At 33.7% G+C, this 13,415-nt stretch overlaps 1 protein-coding gene across 2 annotated transcripts in view; it reads left to right on the top strand.

Moving 5' to 3' along the window:
* The window catches only part of LOC118195903 (trypsin-1-like), a 122,856-nt gene that overhangs the window by 74,818 nt on the left and 34,623 nt on the right, over nt 1–13,415 (top strand). The window lies entirely within an intron of this gene.

Genomic DNA, 13,415 nt, shown 5'->3' with positions numbered 1-13,415 from the left:
TTTATTTATTTATTTATTTATTTATGTTTTTTGATGAAATCGCATCAACTCAATAATTCTTTCTCATTATATCAGAAACAATGGCACTTTGTTGCTGATATTTAACACAGCTACTGTTGTTGATATATCACTGTAGCCATTTTTGCTGATATCGGCAATGTTGCCACTCGGGAAAATGAGGGCTATAATTCTGTGCGTTTTTTAAATTTAATATTTTTCTTGGATACTGGACTTTTGTCTAAAGAAGGCAAAGGGAAGTTGATTAAATAATTTATTAGGATAATTAATATCTGTAATACGGGATATTGCTTATTTCATTGTATTTTTTATATGTAATACATTTTTAGTCCAAAGGGCCTTTGTCTCTGAAGGACTATTGTTTTCGTTTTGCGATTTTGCGTTGAATCACTATAAATGTCCGTTTCCCTTTTCAAACTGTTGCCACCAAATGTTAGAGTCCTGCATTATATTTGAAGAAATTAAATATTGAAAAATTTGCATTAAATGTATGTATATTTCTCGCATTGTGATAAAACAGCGGTACATAAAGCCATCCAATTTTGAATGACGTAATCTTCCTACGAATATGGTCATGTGGAACCCAAATTTGAAATTATGAATTTGTTTGATTATCGATTTCATATTTTGTAAAACTTAAACGAATTTTTGATTAACAAATTCGAGGATTTCAAAGCGAGCAATAGCAACGTTGTACTAAAAAAACATTTTTATCTCCAGCGCGCGAGTCTCTGTATCGGAAATTCTAAACATATGCTCATTATAAAACTATATTGCGATATTGCTGTTGAGCTGAATTTTATGGTTTATGTGCGAAGAACGTGGTATTTAATAAATAAATGTAACACACAAAATATATTTAAAAACGCCCCATTTGGACGTAATTTAAAATCTGAAAACTTTCAGATTTTTTTTAATTGTTTTTTTTTAGTCCAAAAGGACTTTGTCAATGAAGGACTATTGTTTTCGTTTTGCGATTTTGCGTCGAATTACTATAAACGGCGTATCACTTTTCAAATTGTTGCCACCAAATGTTAGAGCCCTGCATTATATTTGAAGAAATTAAATAATGAAGAATCTGCATAAATGTATGTATGTTTCCTGTATTATGATAAAACAACGGTATATAAAGCCGTCCAATTTTGAATGACGTAATCCTCCTACGAATATGGGCATCTGAAAGCCCATATTCGTAGGTAAATTTGAAATTTGGAATTTGTTTTATTATCGATTTCATATTTTGTAAAACTTTAACGAACACTGTTAATAGATTATCTTTCTCTCTAGTTTTCCAAGACTGCACCATAAAACTTTCGCATCTAAATTTCTCGATGCATAGTAGCTATCCAAAAGAAAGGAAACAAAAACCTTATACTGTCGCAAATCATTTTTTTTTTTTTGGTGTGTGTGTGTGTGTGTGTGTGTGTGAGTGTGTGTGTTCTGGGAGTTTCTTTGTAGCTTCCGTTTAAAGTTTCAATAACATTCCGATTCAAACTTAATAGCCTACTTAAGCTACCCTTAAGGCTACAGAATTATCTAAGTAAACTAAAGTAACTAACTTCAAGTAACTATAATGCTTGTCAATTTCTGGTTTGCATGAAATTATATTATAGTGGAATACAAGAAGAATCTGAAAGCTTGGGAATTAAAAATTAAATATTAAAAACTTACTCTTGATTCACTAATTAATAACCTTATTTTATTTTAAAAAGGCTACTAGATGACAAAAATTTGATATACAAATGTTCAAAAAACCCTGTAAATTCTTTTTCTCATTTTGGATAATTTGTAACAAATTAAATGTGGATTACTGAATTCGAATATTTTAAGACTAAGGGAAAATTCGTCTGTTGTAGCAGAAATAAGTGATACAGAGAGAAATATCAAATTAGATTAAATTGAGTGGGATTACAGTTGGAAATAAATATTAATTATAAGTCAACGCAATAATTTTCATTTATAGTTAATTTTAGCTGCTCTGATATCATTTCAATGCATACATCTTGATGGCTACTGAAAACACATATTTCTAAGATGTTTTTTAAAGTTTTTTATCTCGTAACTTCTCTTTGTTACCGCATATTTCACCCTTTTCTTACAAGTATAATCTATTATCCAATTGCACGGATTTAAAAAAAAGAAGTGTTCCTTTTCTGTTACATTTACATTGATTGATTATTTCTGTAGTTCTTTAATTTACTCATTTGAATCTTATATCAGCTCGCCAATAGATGGCGCAAGTGAGTAAGAGCTGAAATTACAAAGAATACCATTAAAACGAAGTACGTAAAAATATTTTTCCATTTAGCGAATAAAATATAAAATATAGCAAACAAAAAGTTATATTACTTATTGAACAATGGAATAAATGTTAAGCTGAGATAGAATAAATGTTAAAATTTTATTTTGACGTCATTAACCGTTTTCTCAAAATCGGTTTTAATAGTATTTAACTAAGGGCGGCTTTGCTTAAAGCCATAATTCAACGTCGCTTTCCGAATGAAACAAAATCTAAAATCAAAATGAAATTAATTTAAAGAAATTTTTATTCGTTTAGTATGCTACTACTAGTTCATACAAAAATATATGATTTAAAAATAATAATAATATTAATTCAGTTACCTCAAAAATTCTTAACGCATTAAAATATCGTAATAGAAAATAAAATGGTGCAAAGAATTCTCAGTCTTTAACCGCCGTTCTGCAAAGTAAGGTGATAAAAAATAAAGCACCTACCTATGACTGCATGATGATAATATCCCAGACATGCGTTTTCTCACTACACAAATTTTAAGAGAATTTTTGGGCTGTAATTCGTGACCACAAGGAAACGTACTATTTTTTCCTCTATATCTCATATTTTTGCATTAATTAATATTTTTTGACTGGAAAAGCAAGTTCCTCCATGCTTTTTCAGTAAAAAAGTATTAGGTAATAAAAAATGTGAAATATAGAGGTAAAAATATAGTGTCTTTTTGTGCTTAGAAATTATGGCGCAAAATTTCTTACATTCTTCTTCAGTCAATAATAATTTTTGAAGCAAAAATATTATATAGTCGAGAGAAAGCAAACGAAGACAGGCGATTACGAGCCGTAATTTTTATCATCTGTCCCAAGTTTCCTTTTTTTAGCCACATAGTACTTGCTCTTTGCTTTTTCTGACTAGCGAGACTACTATCTGCTACTTGCTTCAAACTTAATTTTAAAATTGTATTGATGCCAAAATACGTTTCTAAGAAAAGACACACCTTTCGCTACTAAATTATTTGTGACTGCAAATGCCGACATTAAAAGGAATATTTTAAATCTTTCTTTCCTAAATGTGAACTTCTTCTTTATACATTTATTACGCTACTAACTTTCCCAAATTATTTCATATAAATAATTTGGAAATAATTAATAATTAATAATGAAATAATTTGGAAAAGCTGATATATATAGGGTGTCTCAGTACCACGTTTCAGAACTTCTAGCAGGGGTAAGGTGCACCCTGGTGATTCGGAGTCATATAGCAATGCAGAGTCGGTAATGATTACTTGACGCTCTGGTGTATACAGAAACATTAGAATTTAATAGAATCCAGATAATTTAATATTCGTTTCAATAATAAATTTGCATAAACAGAAGTAATTCAAAATTTCGTCCACCGAATTCAGTGCACGCCACATATCTACGACGCATGGAATTCCGAATATTCTGGAATATTCCAGACACATCTCGAATTTCCTCGGCAGCTACTGCGATTCATGCAAGCAGATCCTCGGCGTTGTCAACGGGGGTGCTATAAACCAATGTCTTCATATGCCCCCATAAAAAGAAATCAAAACTTGATAGGTCCGGTGATCGAGCAGGCCAACGCACCGGACCACCACGTTCGAATCACTGTGGGCCCAAACTGACCTCTAGGTGGGTACGAACGTTATGGTTGAAATGGGCAGGAGCCCCATCGTGTGGGAACCACATTGTCTATCGTGTCGATGAAGAAATCTGTTCGTTGTCATAAAGTTGTGGCAAGTCTTGCTGCATAAAGATCAAGTAGTTACAATCGGTTAAACGAAAAGGCAACTGGTAAGGTCCGATGAGGTAATCCCCCACAATACTGGCCATAAACATAAACATTAAACATAAACCGACTCTGCGCTGCACGACGATGTGTTGCATGAGGGTTCTTTACGGCCCAGAGATGGGCGTTATGTGCTTTGAAAATTCCTTCTCTTGTGAAGGATATCTGATCTGTAAACAACACATTAGCAGAGAAACGAAGATCTGTAGCACCTTTTCAAGATACCATTATGGAAAAACAATACGAGGTTCATAATCCCCCAGCTGAAGTGCCTGGATACGTTACACATGATATGGATGTATTTTGTTTCCTCTGAGAATCCTCCAGATGCTGGAACGGGAAAACCCGACAGCGTGAGTTACACTTAACGTGCTCAAACTTGGAGTTCCCTGTACCCGATGTAGCACATTCTGATCGATATTCGAAGTCTGTGGTGGTCGTGCTCGTACACGATAGCTCTTTGTAAAAAAGTTTCAGCTAACCTCCGGAGCAGCCATGCAAAGAAATTATGGCTAGGTGTACGCCTCTTATTGTATCCTTCCCCGTGCAAGCGCTGTGCGGCGGCCCAATACAGTCAGCGGCCCCTTATGCCAAATGCATGTCGGCTAACTTCGCTTTCGCATAAGTAATTATTCATCCTATTAACTGTGCGTCTTTGTGCGAAATGACGATTCCCTGCAAGAACTCTCGTAACTTTCGTGCAACGCCATATACCGCGTCAGAAAAGCATTTCAGACCCTGCATTGCTGTATGATTCCAAGTCTTTGGGGTACACCCTACCCCTTCGAAACATTCTGAAACGGGATACAGAGATACCCTGTATATATATATATATATATATAGGACACACACCTATGGGTAGATAGATAGATAGACATAGATAAATATAAGAGATTTCATATTCATAAAAGATTCTTTCGCTTTTCCCAAAGAAAACGAGAGAGTCAGCGTAAGAGAAATGATCGTTTACCGTTTATTTTGTGTAATGATTGCAGATAAATATGATTCTAATTATGGAATAATTGACATATTTAAGGTAGGTGTTCCAAGTTCCTAATTTATGGGGATAAAACTAAGTGAGTCTCAACAGTCGTTCATATTATCTAATTCAAGTGTTTTGCATCAGCCGCCGAAAACAGCAGATTCTGGGATGGATAGCGGAGTAGCTAGGAAGGTAACAACGGGGCACATCTGACCCCTGGTGCAGCATCCAGGGGGCGCTAAATTGGTGATTCGAAATTTTAGAATGAAATGTTTTCCATTCTTGGCAACAAGAGGTGACACGAAATCATCATTTGTCCCCGGGCGCTGAAAACCCATGCTACGGCTCTGGTGATGGGTTCCAGAGAAGTGGCAACGAAATGTGAATTGGGTGGTCCACTACCTCTCTCCTGTTTATACCTCTATCTCCTGCAATTTTTACGACTCCACTTTCCAAACCTTCTTTCTTTTATAAGTTAACCACCTGGACATACTCTATTACCACTTTTGTGCTTAGCATTGCGCCCATTTTCACGATTCTAGGAGGTGAAAATGCCCTATTCATACATGCTGTAACTTTATAAAATTTGGCATTTATTGTATCACATTTATGTATTGTATTAGGTTCGTTCAAAAAAAATTTCGCACATTTATTATGGTAATCGTTATCTCGATTTACAACATAATTCATAGCATTTATTTAGAATTTCATAGGAAAGTTCTACTTCCGGAAAGTGGTGGAAAATCGTTTTTCCAATTTTGAAAGAAACTATGACAAAACGATTTTGAATAAATTCAAAACAATTTTGAAAATAATCTATGCACATTTTGCCCTGGGAATGACAATACAATACCAACAATCAATAAAAATTACAAAATAGTATTAAAATAAATTATTTCCTTCGAAACACATTTAGTTTTCAAAGCTGAAACATGACAAATGAACTAAAAACGGCCAGCCTCTTAAAGTAGGAATGTAACCTAGGAAGCTGTAACGAGAGAAAAATCTGAAGAATAGGAAATAATGTATTAAAAGGAAATTTTGATTATAAATAAATTGGTTAGCGTAAATTTAGGAATAAACTGCATATATATATATATATATTGCAGTATAATAATATATATATATATATATTGCATGTTTAAAGTGACATTTAAGAAAAAAGCCCCGATATTCTTTTGCGAGTCCTTTTATAGCCTCTGGAAAGGCGGAGCTTCCAAGAAATGACGTCAGCCTCGTCAGCCAATCCAGTTCGCTTTAAATATTTCCAGAACAATCTATAACTGTACGTGTAGAAAAGGCGGGAAAAACAACTTAACTACGGGGCTGTGGATTTAATTCCACGTACTTTCAAATAAGAGAACGTTGCCATTAAAAAATGAAAAGAACATACAGTTAGAATTTTAAGTGTAATCTTGACTGTGGAATTTTATAATTACAAATATATATATATATATATATATATATATGTTGTATGAACTTAAATCCATTTAGTGCGAATACAAGTTATTATTACTTGCGCAATTGCTGCAAAGTTAGTCAATAATAATTTATTTCCTAAACAGTATTGATTAATTGATTATATTATCTCCTAAGTTTAATTAAAGTAGAATTATTTTAAAAGTGTGCATCCATACTGGTAAGTTATATTTTGAAAGATGTTTTGAAGTAATTTGAAAGCAAAATGTTAATAATGTTTTAACGGGGACTGGAGTTAAATCATCACGAGGAATAATATTACAATTGTAAAAGTAAAAAATAAAACATGTAATTATTGTCATTGATCGGAAATTAGTTGACTTTTCAAGGGGAACAAACCAACTCCCGTTCAATGATCAATAATTGATAAAAATACGTAAATATGAAAGTGTTTCGTCTTTACTCGAGTTATAAGTTAAAGCCAAACCGGCAATTCTAGTCAGGCCAAATATTTCCGCGAATAGTTGTTACTCAAAGAACTGATTCTCATGAAGCATTTTAGTCAATTCAATTTGGAGTAAAAATCAATTACTGTAGAGAAATCTTGTAAAACTCGAGTAATCGTCCCCGACACTATCATCTTTATGTATTTGAGTACTATATTATTTGTAGAAATTAAACATTGGAAATTGTCATTATGAAATCGAAATCAAAGTAAAGTTGAAATAAACATAGAAGATTATAAAAAAGATAAATAATGCAAACTTTGCAAAAACAAATCACAGAGAACATAAAAGTAATATAAAAATAATATAAAAATAAAATAGAAAATAATATAAATAAGATCAGTGAATGTACATGAAGATATAAAGGCCAGAAAGGTATTAAGTAACTTACATTCTTTCTAGTGGGGGAGTTGGCAGTGTGTTCTCTTCGTGTCTGACTCAGAAGTGTAGGGTGTCCGAAAATTCTTAGCGGCAGTAGGGGCTTTGAATTATAGCAGTCGGTAAGACTTGGTTGAAGAAATTTATGGTAGTGGGTGGGACTTTGAATTCTTGAGGGATGTATTTTGTGGAGTTCTTATCTGAGAGAGACCGTCTGTTAAGATTTTTTTTAAAAATACTAGTGAATGGAAATTAATTAATTTCTGGCTAATTGTCGTGTCGCAATGATTAAGAATTTAAGAAAGGAAAAAGGCATTTTCGCTATCCAAGAGCTAGTAGACAGTCTAAAGGCAGGAAATTGGCCCATTTTTTTAGTAACAGTATAGTAACAGTATATGTCTGAAGACAATTAGCTTTTTACAATATATACATTTGAGTAATTACACTATATACAAATCTTTCAACTGACAGTCATCCAACTTATACCGCCTTCTCAGGTTTAGGAATAAATTATCATATCCCTATCAGTTAAATGATTTAGAGTGAGTATTTAACGCCTGCTCTTTTAAGGCAATGGTTGATAAATTGAAAGGGAATTAGATTATTTTTGAGAATTTTGATAAGGATCAAAATTTCGCGTTGTAAATCTATTGTATCTGTGCATATAGTTTTAATTCGTTGTATTTGATTAATTATAGTATTGTTAATTACTTTTTTGGATATGTTGGAGTTCCAATTTATTAATTTGTTAGTATTGAAATTGAAGTTTCTTGTTTTGTCAAAAAGTAAAATTTTTTTGTAGTTAATGATTTGAAGATCTAGAAAGTCTATGCTATTTTGTGAATTATTAGTTTTATTAAGTTTAAGACAATTCGGATAAATGTCGGAGTTTTCAATTTTACCAAAATTATTAATTGTAATAAGGTCATCAATAAATCTGTAGGTGTGTTTGTAGTAATTTAACTCTTGTGGTTGTAGATTTTTTTGGAAGTTAAATTCTTTGACAAATAAAAAGATATTACAGATCGAGGTGCTGGAATGTAAGCCCATTGGCAATCCTCTGACTTGTTTAAAAAGTTGATTTTGAAACTTGATGTAGTTATGAAAAAGTGTGCATTTTAGGTAGGTTTTCCATTTGTCAAGAGTCATGATATTGAGTATATTAGGGAAAAGTTTTGGTAGATCAAGTAGACTGGTATAGATTTCTTCTAGAGGAAGTGAGGTATATAAGTTTTCAAAATCATAGCAGTTAATGTTTTGGATGTTAATGGTATGAATGGTATTAATGACAGGAGTGTTATTATGAATGATCCAGCAATAGTTATGATTAGTGTTACAATCATTGAAAATAAATTTACAGATTTTATTAAGTTGAATTGAAAAATAATAGTCTATATTTTTCTTGTAATTATTAGTTCCATTAGCTATAAATCTAAATTTTAATGGTGTTTTATGGAATTTGGGAATCGCATAAAGATTAGTAAATCTGTTGTAGTTTGCATTGAAAGTAATATTGAGTTTCTTATGAAAAGTTTTAATCCTGTTTATTATAGATGTTTCTGTAAGGTTGGCTGATTGATAAGTAGTTGCGTTGAGAAGTTCTTTATGAATAATCTCAGTGTAGAATTGTTTTCATATAATACTAAAGTTATTAGTTGCTTTATCTATTTTTGTAATAGTAAAAAGCTGTTTTAATTTACTAATATCAGATGTAAGTTGCGACCAGTTCAGTGTACTTTTAAATTTGAGGTGACTGATTTCTGTGGATATGCGTTGAAGAATTTTAGCTTTCCATTTTAAGAAGGTATCTATGGGAAAATTCAGTTGATAGCTTGCTTTAACTATAAATTCGTTGATGTTGTTTTCGAAAGTCTTGTAACAGTAATTTGTAGTCATGTTTCTGACTGGTCTAAATTTTGTACCATAACTCGTTAGTGTTTTTAGTTGATGGTTTTGTATGATATTCAGGTTGCCAGTAATTATGTGCTGGTGATGAGAATCTACGTAATTGCTGTAAATTGGTGTCTTACAATGTCATTCTGCAGTTTCATCTATTTCATGGTGGTTAGTAAGCAAGTTGCTTAAGGTCCTTTGATATTTAAATGCAATCATTGGTATAGTGTCAACTGCGGGGAAGTAATCTTTACAATCTCTGATAATTCTTGAGAAATGAATATTGTCAAACTGCGGATGCAGAAAATTGACTTTAAAATAAATTTTGCGTTGAGTGAGACTATTAGAGAGTCTGAAAAGACTAAAATCAAGAATCATGTCTTTAATGATTTGTATGTCGTCGTAGCTTTCTTGAATGAATTTTTTTAGTTTGATAAGGAATTTATTAGTACAGGAGTGTAACCAGTTGAGAAGTTTCTTGGGAAAACAGTCTGAGTCAAAAAAACATTTCAATTGTTTTTTCAATGCAAGTGTATCCAAAGTGGATAAAAATCTCGCATTATTTTTTATTTTGCTTCCTCTTTTTCCTCTCTGCGTTTTGATGCTGTAGATTTTAAATTGGCTGAAAATAGACTTCTTAGAAGTATCTCTATGACTATGTATATAAGTGTTAAGTCCATATATATATATATATATATCGTCTAAGAATTTTAATATTCAATACTGAACTCAATCGTAGGCAAAATTAAGCGAATTCGCAAATTATGTCTGTTTTTGCAAAACGTATTAAAATAAAGGTAGAAATTATGCCGCCGGAGAATTATGCAAATATTTAAAGTCTAATAAGTAAGCGTATATGGACATGTCTGAGAAGCTGTGGCTGTCGAGGAGGTATAAACCCACGAGGGGCGATTTGTGCACTAGTAATCTTTCACGACATTCTCCGTGTTCCTCGCAAGAATTGGGTAAATTTTATAAGGTTGTAGAGCTGTTATTTCGAAGCAAGAGAGATGAAAAAAGGGCAATCCCCTCGCAGGGACTCGAACCGCTGACCTCTCGAATAATCGCCGAGCGTGCTGACCACTACACCACGAAGGCATATTAAGAGGGTGGGAGACATACCTTATATTCTCCCCCCTTTTAAAGGACGACTGGGAATTAAGGGAATCAATCGCCAAATCCTGGTGGTAGATAATTATTATCCACAACCTTTTTTAGTTCGGGTGCCACTGTAGAGCTATTAGGTTATTTTGAAGCAAGAGAGATGAAAAAGGAACAGTGCCCTCGACAGGACGCGAACCACGGACCTCTCGATTACGCGCCGAACGTGCTGACCACTACACCACGAAGGCATGCTAAGAAGGCGGAAGAAATACCTTATAAGGTATCGGGTAAAATGAATAGCCACTAACGTATGGATGACGGAATGAGATAAAGAGTTAGTAGCAGATTGGAGGCAGGCCTATCACAAGTGTAGGAGACTACGAAACTCAATGTAACGCCCAGTGACGTCAGAAATTTGTGAAAACAGTTTCAGGACACCGGATCCATACCGAGAAGACCTGGACAAGGTAGACCAAGATCCACAATGGCGAATGAGGGCCATTATTAGAGACTTTCATCGTGGTGACACATGATAGTTACAGCTTCCCATCTCTCCCGTGAGCTGCATGCTGCCACTTGAACCCGGGTTTCACAGTCTATAGTCGCCTAGAGGCTTCATGACTTAGAGCTATGTGCGAGAAGGTCCGATGTTTGCTCATCATGGAAAATGTTGATTTCGGTGGTGGAGGTGTAATGGTTTGGGTAGGCCTTATGCTGGACGAACGTACACCCTTGCATGTGTTTGTTAAAGGCTTCTTAATTCTATGAGGTATAGAGAATAGATCTTAGAGCCCTATATTCGACTTTTCAGTGGCACAGTTGACCCTCAGTCTCCTATTAATGGACGACAATGCTTGTCCTCATAGCGCTCAGTTGGTCGACGATTACCTGGAAAGTAAGGATATTCGCCACATGGATTGGCCATCCAGATCTCCTGTCCTTAACCCTATACAGCACGCTTGGGACTGGGACGTTCTTTACCGGGCAACTTCATCTCGCCATCCCCTTCCGTGAACCGTCCCGGAGATGAAAATTGCCTTGCCACAGGAGTGGGGTCGACAGCCACAGGGCCTCCTCAACTGCCTCTTATCCAGTTACCGTCAGGCTGCGCGACTTATTTGACTGCCAGAGGAGACCATAGCCTATATTAGATTTATTTTCAGTTTGATGTCACAACGTGGATTCCTTGCGCTATGAGCTTTACTAATAATAAATGTGTACTTAAAATTACTGTTGAATAGTGTCTCTCTTTCTCTGTTACAAGTATACATTCACGCCAAATTTCAATAAAATCTGTCCATTATATTTTCAAAAATTCGATTTCATGTGAAAATTTTCTTGAGTTTGCATACTAAGGAGCGGGGTCACACATCAAAGTAAAGCAGAATTCGCAATAAGGCCTCATGCCTTTAAAAATGATGATCAGAAACATTAGTTTGTAAAAACGTTTATCGTTTCTGCGAAGGTCTTCGAAGTCTATCCATCTTTGCCCCACCAACGGCCGAGTGGTTAAGACAACTCAGTATTGAAAGTTTGAATTCTATCTCAGGCGTGAGCCGACCGACTGCATGTTTATATATAGTGTGTGTGTGTTGTTCCATATGTTAGGTAAACGCAAGCCTGTTTCACTTAGAAAGTCCTTTACAAAGGCATCCTTCCCATTGGGCAGATAGCCGTGGTATCCTTTGCCATATTCAAATAACCTAACGGCTAACTTGACATAACTATCCTGTTTTTATTTAAATCATTATTTGACTAAGAACTTCGGAAGCTACTGACTTTCAGATTTCTTTCTTCATATTGTACGCTAAAATATCATCACATCATTAAACAAGCTTGATGCTAACAGAAGTGCCGATGATTTTCAGTTTCTTTCTTGTGATTATGGGGGGGAGGCTTCAAATCGGTAGTTATTGAATTCCGAACCTGCACTGAATGACCAATTTTTTTTTTTTTTTTTTTTTTTTTTTTTTTTTTTTTTTACATTGATGCCAAGAATATTGTCCTTCATGAATGAGATTCATTCTTCGGAAAGCGTGTAATATTTGGCACACTTTTTATCCTCTCGTCTGTATTGCTGCTTGAATTGTATTACTACCTGCCTTAGTTCAAAAATAGCTGTAAGAAATGCATTCTCATAAACTTAAAGATTTTAATTGAAAAGTAAATCTTTGAGTTTCTCCTGGAAGCTACATTTTTGCCTCATAAAAGTTAAGCAGTAGTAAAACCTCTAAAACCGGAAAATTAGTGGAATACAGATATATCTTCTTCATGTACTATTTTAGTATCATAAAACTAAGGCAAAGTTTCCTAATTGTAAATAACTAAGATGTCTAGTGTCCTTTTTTCATTATGTTTTGTATATGATATTTAACAAAGCAGCGGATTTAAATAATAATACTAATTTAAGGGAATTCCTTAAAATACTTTTAAAAATCACATTTAAAATTTTTATAATTTCAGGTTCATGAAACTTGTATCAAACCCATTTTTCCATAACTTACTTCAGAGAAGAAGAATAGCTTCAGATTGCTCTTGAAATATGTTACGCTCTTCTCTTTCAAATCAACATCAAACTAAAAGATAGAATTTTATCTGTTTTTAAAGACTTGAGTTAACCACCTCCTTGTGCTTTACATTAGTTACACTTAAATTGTTGTCAATTAATGTTTTTGGATTGTGAATAATTAGCATACTCATGGTTTTTAAATTATAAATGCGCATAAACTAATGAAAATTATAAATCATTATCTGGATTGAATATCTTTTTTCGTTATTAAAGATGGCTCAGTTTCTTAGAACCACCTTTACAGAAACTGAATTTCTGATTGAATATCAGCTTTATCGCTTCATTGTGTATGAATACATTAGTTGCGCGCATTCCGCAAATTCGAGATTTTACAAAACTTTAACAATTTTAAGGGATTTTAGGTTTTTCATTAAATTATCTTTAATGTGAAATAATAAATTTCGCCCGATATATATTTATTGCATATATAAAGTTAATTTTTCTTCATTAACAAATTGCTTACTCTGTTAAATGAACAGCAGT

This window comes from Stegodyphus dumicola, chromosome X1, assembly GCF_044657685.1.
Source record: "Stegodyphus dumicola isolate Sdum_Otavi_A_Nest chromosome X1, ASM4465768v1".
Classification (NCBI taxonomy): domain Eukaryota; kingdom Metazoa; phylum Arthropoda; class Arachnida; order Araneae; family Eresidae; genus Stegodyphus; species Stegodyphus dumicola.
Note: the sequence above shows the minus strand (reverse complement) of the source record. Positions and strands in the feature narration are given on the sequence as shown.